The sequence below is a fragment of the Polypterus senegalus genome, chromosome 5, assembly GCF_016835505.1.
Source record: "Polypterus senegalus isolate Bchr_013 chromosome 5, ASM1683550v1, whole genome shotgun sequence".
Taxonomy (NCBI): domain Eukaryota; kingdom Metazoa; phylum Chordata; class Cladistia; order Polypteriformes; family Polypteridae; genus Polypterus; species Polypterus senegalus.
Genome location: NC_053158.1, coordinates 204505613 through 204518133, shown reverse-complemented (window position 1 = coordinate 204518133; position 12521 = coordinate 204505613). Strand labels below are relative to the sequence as shown.

The 12521-nt window shown below is 43.0% G+C and overlaps 1 protein-coding gene across 1 annotated transcript in view; it reads right to left on the bottom strand.

Annotated features, from left to right (window-relative positions):
• slc39a6 (solute carrier family 39 member 6) overlaps window positions 1-7121 on the bottom strand; it is a 72760-nt gene extending 65639 nt beyond the window's left edge. Inside the window, exon 1 of the mRNA XM_039753999.1 lies at window positions 6746-7121. The gene's annotated coding sequence lies outside the window, so the exon portion shown is untranslated. The remainder of the gene's footprint in view (window positions 1-6745) is intronic.
• Window positions 7122-12521: the final 5400 nt, after the last annotated feature.

Sequence of the window (12521 nt, the reverse complement as noted above, 5' to 3'; positions counted from 1 at the left end):
AAAAAAGTGTCCTGTCTGTCAACGGCTTAAAAGAAAGTTCTGAATCCATAGTGTAATAAATGGGTTTACATTCATACTGTTCAATTTTCCAATCAGTATATGCGGCTGAATAGTATTGAACGCTGAAGAAAAATCCAGAAAATAGTGCTCTGAAATATGAACCAGGCTGATCAAGAAAAAGTTGTAGCAAAGGAGACTCAGCACCATTACGAACAATGCTGCACACCCTTACTCTGAGACACCGACACTGAGGACTTTCAGTCAATGAATCATTCAGCAGAAGTGCGTCAAGATAAGCGACTTGGGGTCCTTAAAACCAGCAGCAATACCCCTGTATAGTGCCTCACAATAACTGTACGTTCCAAGTCAGAACTTTCCCTTTGATTTTGGTCATTCTGGAGTGTGTTCACGCCATACATAGTGTGTGTGTAGAAATATTATGCATTGATTTAAAGAGCTTCTTTAAAAAGCCAAATTCCCCCCTGGGACAAACAAAAGTTCTCTTTATCAATCTAAACTTTATCAGAATGGCCAGATGCATTACACGGTTGACCCTGGAGGTAGTGGCAGAAAAACAAAGGATAGTGGCAAAGGTAACAGGACATCAGGACTACTGCTGCTACTTGATCTAATAATCTGAAGCACCTTTAGCCATCAGTTTATTCAAAACCTGTGCAATGAAAAGATACAACTAGGGGCTCGCTCTCCATCTATCTGGCCATATAATGACTCCCTCCATTGTCGCTGTCTTCACTCTAGTAGTTGTAATGTCACATATACAGAATAGTGAGATTCTTAATGCATGTTCGATCTGGAAGTATAATTAGTTATTGCTAAAACGCTAGCATAATCGGCGATAGATAGATAGATAGATAGATAGATAGATAGATAGATAGATAGATAGATAGATAGATAGATAGATAGATAGATAGATATGAAAGGCACTATATAATAGATAGATAGATAGATAGATAGATAGATATGAAAGGAACTATATAATAGATAGATAGATAGATAGATAGATAGATAGATAGATAGATATGAAAGGCACTATATAGAGTAATATAAACTGCTAAAAAAAAAAATTAAAGGAACACTTTGAAAACACATCAGATCTCAATGGGGAAAAAAATCGTGCTGGCTGTCTCTACTGCTATGGACCGAGTAATGTGTTAGGAACAAAAGGATGGCACATCATTTGATGGAAATGAAAATGTTCAACCTACAGAGGGTGAATTCAAATCAAAGTGAAAAAATGATGCAGCAGGTGAGTCCATTTTCCCAAAATGTCATTACAGCAACTCCAAATCATACTCTGTAGTTTGCACGGCCCCCACATGTTTGTATGCATGCCTGACAACATCATGGGAGGCGTGGGGGCATGATCCTAATGAAACGACAAATGGTGTCCTGGGGGATCTCCTCCCAGATCTGGACCAGGGCATCACTGAGCTCCTGGACAAGCTGAGGTGCCAACTGGCAGCGTTGGATGGAGTGAAACAGAGGTGTTCTATTGGATTGAGGTCAGGCGAGCATAGGGGCCAGTCAATGGCATCAATTCCTTCATCCTCTCACCACATGAGGCCGGGCACTGTCGCGCACCAGGAGGAACCCAGGATCCACTGCAGCAGAATAGGGTCAGACAATGGGTCCAAGGATTTCATCCCGATACCTAATGGCAGTCAAGGTGCCGTTGTCTAGCCTGTAGAGGTCCATCTGTCCCACCATGGATATGCCTCCTCAGACAATCACTGACCCACCACCAAACTGGTCATGCTGAACGATGTGACAGGCAGCATAACGTTCTCCACGGCTTCTCCAGACCCCTTTCACGTCTGTCACATGTGCTCAGGGTGAACCTGCTCTCATCTGTGAAAAGCACAGGAGGCCAGTGGTGGACCTGCTAATTCTGGTATTCTATGTCAAATGCCAATCGAGCTCCAAAGTGCTGGGCAGTGAGCGCGGGCCCACTAGAGGACGTCAGACCCTCAGGCCCCCCTCATGAAGTCTGTTGCTGATTGTTTGGTCAGAGACATTCACACCAGTGGCCGGCCTGTCTGCCTGCTGGAGGTCATTTTGTAGGGTCTGCCAGTGCTCATCCTCAAAGGAGCAGATAGCGGTGGGTCCTGCTGATGGGTTAAGGACCTTCTACGATGGGCCCTGTCCAGCTCTCCTGGAATCTCCTCCATGCCCTTGAGACTGTGCTGGGAGACACAGCAAACCTTCTGGAAATGCCACGTATTGATGTGCCATCCTGGAGAAGTTGGACTACCTGTGCCTGTTCCAGTTATGGCCTCATGCTACCAGTAGTGACACTGACCGAAGCCAAATGTAAAACGAGTGACAAAACAGATGAGGAGGGGAAATGCCAGTGGCCTCCCTCCACCAGTTAAACCATTCATTCACTGTTTTGGGGGTCATCTCATTGTTGCCCCCTGTCTAGTGCCCCAAAGCAGCTGAAATTGATGAACAAGCCCCTCTGCTACTTCACTGAGCAGATTAACAGCCCACAAGTGGCATTGGCTTGATGCTATACTCTCATTATATATATATATATATATATATATATATATATATATATATATATATATATATATATACACTCACCTAAAGGATTATTAGGACCACCATACTAATACGGTGTTTGACCTTCAGAACTGCCTTAATTCTACGTGGCATTGATTCAACAAGGTGCTGAAAGCATTCTTTACAAATGTTGGCCCGTATTGATAGGATAGCATCTTGCAGTTGGAGATTTGTGGGATGCACATCCAGGGCACGAAGCTCCTGTCCACCACATCCCAAAGATGCTCTATTGGGTTGAGATCTGGTGACTGTGGGGCCATTTTAGTACAGTGAACTCATTGTCATGTTCAAGAAACCAATTTGAAATGATTCGAGCTTTGTGACATGGTGCATTATCCTGCTGGAAGTAGCCATCAGAGGATGGGTACATGGTGGTCATGAAGGGATGGACATGGTCAGAAACAATGCTCAGGCAGCCGATGCCCAATTGGCACTAAGGGGCCTAAAGTGTGCCAAGAAAACATCCCCCACACCATTACACCACCACCACCAGCCTGCACAGTGGTAACAAGGCATGATGGATCCATGTTCTCATTCTGTTTACTCTACCATTTGAATGTCTCAACAGAAATCGAGACTCATCAGACCAGGCAACATTTTTCTAGTCTTCAACTGTCCAATTTTGGTGAGCTCGTGCAAATTGTAGCCTCTTTTTCCTATTTGTAGTGGAGATGAGTGGTACCCGGTGGGGTCTTCTGCTGTTGTAGCCCATCCGCCTCAAGGTTGTGCGTGTTGTGGCTTCACAAATGCTTTGCTGCATACCTCGGTTGTAACGAGTGGTTATTTCAGTCAAAGTTGCTCTTCTATCAGCTTGAATCAGTCGGCCCATTCATTCTCCTCTGACCTCTAGCATCAACAAGGCATTTTCGCCCACAGGACTGCCGCGATACTGATGTTTTTCCCTTTTCACACCATTCTTTGTAAACCCTAGAAATGGTTGTGCGTGAAAATCCCAGTAACTGAGCAGATTGTGAAATACTCAGACCGCCCGTCTGGCACCAACAACCATGCCACGCTCAAAATTGCTTAAATCACCTTTCTGTGCCATTCTGACATTCAGTTTGGAGTTCAGGAGATTGTCTTGACCAGGACCACACCCCTAAATGCATTGAAGCAACTGCCATGTGATTGGTTGATTAGATAATTGCATTAATGAGAAATTGAACAGGTGTTCCTAATAATCCTTTAGGTGAGTGTATATACTAGCTTTGTAAGCAGCGCTGTAAAAAACCCGGGGTCCTAGAAACTATTGAAATCATCAGAGGAAGAAAAAAAAAAAAAATGAAATGTAGAGATGTCAGGTAGTTGAAAGGTGCGACTCTGGGTATCTCTCTCCTAGGAGGCTTCGCTTTGCCGATGTGCTCACGTCGCTTGTGCATTAGCAGCCGAAAGAAAAGTAAAAGGAATAGCGTTTTGCCGATGTTGGCGGCTAAGCGACGTTGTCTTTCTTCTGAGGTTTCATTTTGCTGATGTGTTGGCCCCGCTTGCGTTATTAGCGGCTAAGCGAGTGTCTGTTTCCTCAGAGGAGGAGCCTTTACCTCGACTCCACGTCTCGCTTTAGGGCCGGACAGACAGACAGACACACACACACAACTCCACGCGTAGACGTTTATATAGAAGATGTATACAGACACTATTTGATAGACAGACAGACAGAACTTCAGTTGTCCCCAAGGAGCTCTTTAAATACATAAACAGACAAATAAATAAATGTACATAAATGTTCACACTATGGTGTGAACACACATCAGAACGATTAAAAAGAAATAAAATTAAAAATGAAAAACCCTTCTGACATAGCAGTCAGTTATTGCCAGGAATCACGCAGGCATATTGTTGCTATAAAGGAGTCCCCACAGTGCTTGACACACTTCAGCTAAATGAATCTGATGGCTGCAAGTCCTCAGTGTCAGAGATGGGATGTGCAGCATCGCTCACAATGGCATTCAGTTTTGGTTTAATTCTCACCTTCAACCAAAGAGATTCTCAAGGACAAAACTCTTTGAGCTCCTCCGGTCAGGCAGACGCTTTAGGTCAATAAAAAAACTAAAAAATAGCTTTTTCCCTTCTGCCATAAACGTTCTGAACCTTCTCAGTCTGAGATCATTTTTAATTGAACATGTGCAATAAGCTATATTGGTAATGTGCAATATACTAAAGTAATACAATATAGAATATGGATTGTATTATTTCATTAACAGGTACAATAACAATTTACGCTGCTGTACTTTGAGCAATAATAATCTGATCTGGTTAATTGATCACTTAACACTCTACGACATATTTGAATTTTCTTTAAATGCACCTTGAGGCTGTCACATAAAGTCATTTCGCTGACAGTGACAATAAAGTGCTTGAACGTGAACTACCCCCAGGGGGTCCGACTGAGGATACACTGTACCAGGGGTCCTCAATCGCGGTCCTGGAGAGCCGCAGTGGCTGCAGGTTTTTGCTCCAACCCAGTTGCTTAATAAAAAGCACTCATTGCTAAAGTAACATTTCTGCTTCACTTTAGTGATTTTGAGCCCTTATTGCTTCATTTTGTCTTAAACAGCTATTTGAATTGCTCCTTATTATCAATAACATGCAAATGACAAGAGAGAGCAGCATTTCTCCATTTAGCTTCTTTACATTTACACCTGTGTGTATTTATCTGCACTATTGGGTTTACTTAAATACTTGGAAGAAAAATGAAGAGAAAAAAGTGAAGGACTGAGAATTACTCGTCCATTTTAGCCTTCAAATCATTTGCATGATAGAAAGGGAAAGAAAATCTAGGATATGAGAATGAGCTGACATAGCAGAGTTCATTTAATTTCATAGCTTGTTAGTGCTTTATTGGCAAGAATTGCTTTCTAATTAAGCAACCAGGTCAGAACAAAAACCTGCAGCCACTGCGGCTCTCCAGGACTGGGATTGAGGACCCCTGCACTGTACTCCATCTTTTTTAAATTTGTGTACGCTTTATGATGTGTGTTGACTAACTCTTAAAACAACAACGGAGACAAATGTATGAAAACTTAACTGCAAACCACCTAAAATCCCTCCTTAACAATAATACATGTTCTTTATATTGCGGCTTTCCCAAACTCATTTGCACATCAATAAAGTAAACGTATGTGACCACCAGTCAAGTGCTGGTTCCTGCTTTACGTTTTTGATAAGACCAACAAGATCCCAAGGTAAATTGATTTAATTTAATCTAAAGTCAACTCTTGATACGCTACCCTGAATCTACAGATTACTGCTTGGGAGAAGATTTAAAAGGCAGGTTCAAGAAAACACTGAGCTTTATTAGACACCTTTAGTGACGTGAAGCACCGCAAGACACTTTTAAGAAAGTACAACAATATACCAAGATGGACTAAAACACACACACAGAACCAAACAATATGGGTAACAACAAAAAAAAAAATCGGATGCCAATTCATCATTGAACATACGGTATGCCAATCTACCAAAGGCGAGACGAACACGTTTTACCGACGCAGATCAGTCGGCTTACAGGAAACGAATGCAGCAAAATCCCCACACTGACCGCCTCCGGGGTCTCGCACATGTAATACACCGCCATGTAAAACGGACACCGGCAAAAACACACGTGCCCTCACCTTGCCGGTACCCTCTACATGTGCAGCACAAACTGCGAGTTAATTGATGACATCACATTACGGTGCGAGGACACGTCGATTACCGACAGAGAAGCTCCAGCCGTTGTCAGATGATAACGATCGAGAGCCATTTTGGCCTGCGGTCAAGTTAAATCACCGATGCAGGTTTCCCACCACTTGCGGCCCGCCTGCTACCACAGTAAACAAACTGCCAACTCGGAGGCCCGCATTGCCAGGCGACAACTCGCGCTTGCTCCGTGTTCTCCACGAGGCTCTCGGCGGTGCCACCTTGAAGGCCCTACACAGTCCTATGCGGCGATAAGCTATAACTGGCGCTACCGAGCGGTCACTTGACGCTTTGGCGACAAGGGGCACGGCAGCTTTGGTGCACGAAATGCGGTTCCGTAGGGCAGTGCCGTGTGCAGAGGGGGCAGAGACAGCAAGGCGCGTGCAGCGCACACACACACACAGACACACGCACGCGGCAGACTCAGCCTCCGGAAGCGCGGCGCTGGGGAGCGACGGCGGGGACGCTGACTGCTGCTCACCTCGGGCTCCGTTTCTTCCGCGCCGCCCACTTTGCTGCGATTTCAATGTTGTTAACGGCCAGGAGGGGACTGGCGCCGACGATGTCGTATCTCGTTGGTGTCACCTGCCGATCGGCCCTTGAAGTGCCGTTTGCGCGGTCCGGATTGTGACCTGTGACGGGCCAACACGCGCTCTGTTGTTCCTTCGTGGTTCTCGCGCGCATCGCAGCCTCCGGACTCCAGGCTGGGTCACGTGACCGAGTCAACCGTGTCCTGTAACTGGCGACTCGGCGGCGCGCCGCTATAATCCGTCCAACTCCAGGCGTCGTATAATTAAAGTGCGATCCTCCTTCGGTAAAGAGAGGCGACTTCGGCAAATGAATAAGAGAACAGCACAGTCAACTTACATCCGGATACGACGGGGTAATGACGACAGACTTTGTGCAACGTCTTAATGTGTTTGGAAACATGGTGGAAGTGTTAGTGTACTGACCGCAGCCGGCTATGGATTTATGAGAGTCCTTAATAATATATAGTGTGCTGTACCATGTTAGCCATTATGGATGTAATGAGAAGTTAAGCAAAATGACCCCCTTTTATTGGCTAACTAGAAAGATTACAACATTCAAGCTTTCGAGGCCACTCAGACCCCTTATTCAGACAAACGGTGTCATTTTGCTTAACCTCCCACTACAGTGTTGGGATCGTAACTTTTAAAAAGTAACGTTACTCACAAAAAAAGGAACTGAATATCGTGGCTTGGTTGTTATTGCAAAATGAAACGCGTTGCTTTTTATTCATTTATATGAAACGGGATCATTTCACTGGCCCAAACCCAGGGCTGGTGTTCTGTGAATCTGTGCTGCCTTGTCGAAATAAGCTACACATGCAAATATTTACACATTTAAAAGTGAAAACGTCAAAATGAACATAACATGCTCTGAGACTTATGTCACTATGCGACTCTTCAATTCCATCCGGGGGGTAAATGTTAAAATTATACAATGTCGTTGTCTGTTATACCTGCCTCGCACTCTCCACCTTGCACTGCGTTTTTATCACTCTTTATTTAATATTGGTTTTATCAGTATGCTGCTGCAGGAGTATTGTGAATTTCCCCTTGGGGATTAATAAAGTTATCTATCTATCTATTATACTAGCCATGTATGCCCAACTACGTCGCGCGTGTTAAAGTTGTCTGTGAAGGGCTCCCTGTTTAAACGTGGCTGCCAGTCGTGAACTGGGCCCTTCGTCGTACAGCATTATGATTTTTTATAAGGGAAACAAAATCACAAAAGAAAACCCTTGGACATTGATTCGATACGAACAGCCTACTCTTAATCACTGTCCGAATCGTAATTATGTGGTGGTGTAGGAGCATTTCTGCTTCTGTCCGTTCACAGTCCGTCTCGTTTTCACGACGCTGTCGCTTCCTCTCACGATCTCTTTCTCTAATCTCGCAGGTTTCTTTGTGGCAATCCAAAGAGTAAGGCAATATACACGGAGCAATGGTTATAAAAGGGGGACACAAAGGTATCCAGGCTCTTTAAAGCATAAATAGGGATCACTTCACCGACATATGAGCAAGCCACGGTACAACTGTGAGACGCGCAGCACTCGCCGGCTACAACGTAACAATAAGAATTTCCGGAACGTGCTGTTACGTGTCATTCACTTTACCCGCTGTCTTTCTTTCAGTCATATGTTACGTAGGCATGTACCTTCTATCTTCGGCAATCTCATTCTCTAACCAGGCCTCAGGAGCTGACCAGCGTAACACTGTCCACCACCCCTTTTGTTATTCCGACACATTGTTGATATCCGTGAGTAACAACAACGTACTAAACTAGAAGGTGGTCTACACATGCGTGGAATTCACAGACAAACAAAGATCAAGATCTAAATGAAGATCTCTTTAGTTAATTTAAAGCACAACAATTTGTTTAGTTTGAATGTCTGTGTTTTGAGGTGTGACTGGCGTACTGCAGTCTTCAGTAGTATAAGCCTGGAGGAGATTCTTAATGCAATGCCTATGTTTTAGCTGTCTCTCTACTGCCATCTAGTGCTTCTTCTTCTAATTCATTTGCGGACAAACAAAGATCAAGATCCAAAGGAAGATTATATATAAAGATAGTGCCTTTCATATCTACAGTATAATATACAGTGGGATGCAAAAGTTTGGGCAACCTTGTTAATAGTCCTTATTTTCCTGTATAAATCGTTGGTTGTTACGATAAAAAATGTCAGTTAAATATATCATATAGGAGACACACACAGTGATATTTGAGAAGTGAAATGAAGTTTATTGGATTTACAGAAAGTGTGCAATAATTGTTCAAACAAAATCAGGCAGGTGCATAAATGTGGGCACCACAAAAAAGAAATGAAATCAATATTTAGTCTCAAATATCACTGTGTGTGTCTCCTATATGATATATTTAACTGACATTTTTTATCGTAACAACCAACGATTTATACAGGAAAATAAGGACTATTAACAAGGTTGCCCAAACGTTTGCATCCCACTCTATCTATCTATCTATCTATCTGTCTGTCTGTTCACCCTTAACAACTCCTGCTGGTGTATTTTGTACACCAATCTGTTATTTTGGTCCATCATCCTGTTACTTGGACCTTCCGCCATCTCTCCTCCGCATGATTCACTACAAGTACCATGTCACAATTGTTGTCCCTCCAGTGTGCCCCCAGCCAGTTTTATGAGTGGATGCACAGTTGCAAGTTCATTTGGTACACCCGGTGGGTACTTGCGTATGTATGGTTTGTTGCGTACATTTCCCTTGTCTCTCTTATTTTAAAAGAAAATCTTGGGATGAGACGAGACTATTGCCAAGAGATTTTTTCAAGTCCCATCCTCCTCTCTACCACTTCAGGTTAACAGCCCGCGGTCCTCTCACCTCTCATTCGTGTGAATGCTTTTGTCAGACACAGTTCCTGCGCTCTCAGCTCTTATAAATTTTTACAATCAAATTGGCAAATTGGTTAAATGCGTATCAATAGATTATGCAGAAACCGTTGGTGGTGATGGTGCAGAAGATGAAAACATCAGCTTACAATATCACAAAAAATATCTACAGCCATTAACACCGTCTGGTCTTCCACCGGCCGAATTACTGTTGAAAGAAGGACGTATCGTAATGTTATCGCGTAATTTATGTCTGAGTGACGGGCTATGCAATGGGACGAGATTAGTTGTATTCAAAATTGGTCGAACAATTCTGACATGTAAAATTTTAACAGGCGACAAGAAAGGTAATGTAGTCCATCTTCTGTGGATAACATGAGACACCAAAGGAGATCTTGATATGCCAGTCGTATTAAAACGTTTACAGTTTCCCATTAGATTAGCTTTTGCTATGACAAATAACAAATCACAGGGACAAACATTTGAAAAATTCAGTTTATTTATTAGAGAGAAAGAAGAAACGAAATTCATTCACAGGCAGTTGGCACCACCAACGACTAAAGGCCAATCTGGCGAGAAAGCAAAGAGAATGTGCAAAACAAAATGCTCTGTGGACGTTTTCTGTATTATTGCTGAATGGTTCTCTGACTTTTTTGATGCAATTGATCTGGAGATTGAAAATGAAAGTGATGTACCAGCATCAGCTGATTGGTCCCCAGTAGTGCTGAACATGTTCGTGTAACGGCCAGCAACTCTGTGAAGACACCCCTACATGGTGTTATGTGTCAACATCCGCCTCAAAAGAGTTAATGGCTTTGTTAGTTAGAATCACTGACGTGTTTGGGTTACTCCTCTGTTTTCTTCCCCAGGCTGATGTCCCTTTTAAATTCTAATTCCCCCAGGGCTTATGAATTCCAAAAAAAAAGTATTTGGAACAATTGGTTTTCTTTAAGATTCTCAAAGAATGATCTAAAAGACGCAAGGTGAGTAGAGACATAGAATTTAAAGTCAGTCTATAGCAGCCATTTAAAAATATACACGAGTGTATTTAACTTAGGATGTCAAGTACAGAGTTTAAAAGTGTAAGGAGACTCGGCAGAAATAAAATCTAATGGCTGCCTGTTTACCCAGGTGTCCTTATTGCAGTGTTATGTGAATTTCCCCATGGGATTAATAAACTATCTATCTATCAATCATATAGTGCCATTCACATCTATCTATCATATAGTGCCTTTCACATCTCTTTGTCTATCCCTCTGTCTATTAGATAGAAATGAAAGGCACTATATATCTAGCTATCTGTGTTACATAGTGCCTTTCACATCTATCTATCTATTCCTCTGTCTATTATATAGTGCCTTTCACATCTATCTATCAATCATTTAGTGCCTTTCATATCTATCTATCTATCTATCTATCATATAGTGCCTTTCACATCTCTCTATCTATCCCTCTGTCTATTACAAACCGGATTCCAAAAAAGTTGGGACACTATACAAATCGTGAATAAAACTGAATGCAATGATGTGGAGGTGCCAACTTCTAATATTTTATTCAGTATAGAACATAAATCACGGAACAAAAGTTTAAACTGAGAAAATGTATCATTTTAAGGGAAAAATATGTTGATTCAGAATTTCATGGTGTCAACAAATCCCAAAAAAGTTGGGACAAGGCCATTTTCCCCACTGTGTGGCATCTCCCCTTCTTCTTACAACACTCAACAGACGTCTGGGGACCGAGGAGACCAGTTTCTCAAGTTTAGAAATAGGAATGCTCTCCCATTCTTGTCTAATACAGGCCTCTAACTGTTCAATCGTCTTGGGCCTTCTTTGTCGCACCTTCCTCTTTATGATGCGCCAAATGTTCTCTATAGGTGAAAGATCTGGACTGCAGACTGGCCATTTCAGTACCGGATCCTTCTCCTACGCAGCCATGATGTTGTGATTGATGCAGAATGTGGTCTGGCATTATCTTGTTGAAAAATGCAGGGTCTTCCCTGAAAGAGATGACGTCTGGATGGGAGCATATGTTGTTCAAGAACCTGAATATATTTTTCTGCATTGATGGTGCCTTTCCAGACATGCAAGCTGCCCATGCCACACGCACTTATGCAACCCCATACCATCAGAGATGCAGGCTTCTGAACTGAGCGTTGATAACAACTTGGGTTGTCCTTGTCCTCTTTGGTCCGGATGACATGGCGTCCCAGATTTCCAAAAGAACTTCGAATCGTGACTCGTCTGACCACAGAACAGTCTTCCATTTTGCCACACTCCATTTTAAATGATCCCTGGCCCAGTGACAACGCCTGAGCTTGTGGATCTTGCTTAGAAATGGCTTCTTCTTTGCACTGTAGAGTTTCAGCTGGCAACGGCGGATGGCACGGTGGATTGTGTTCACTGACAATGGTTTCTGGAAGTATTCCTGAGCCCATTCTGTGTTTTCCTTTACAGTAGCATTCCTGTTTGTGGTGCAGTGTCGTTTAAGGGCCGGAGATCATGGGCATCCAGTATGGTTTTACGCCTTGACCCTTACGCGACAGAGATTGTTCCAGATTCTCTGAATCTTCGGATGATGATATGCACAGTTGATGATGATAGATGCAAAGTCTTTGCAATTTTTTGCTGGGTAACACCTTTCTGATATTGCTCTACTATCTTTCTGCGCAACATTGTGGGAATTGGTGATCCTCTACCCATCTTGGCTTCTGAGAGACACTGCCACTCTGAGAAGCTCTTTTTATACCCAATCATGTTGCCAATTGACGTAATTAGTGTTTATTGGTCTTCCAGCTCTTCGTTATGCTCAAATTGACTTTTTCCAGCCTCTTATTGCTACTTGTCCCAACTTTTTTGGGATTTGTTGACACCG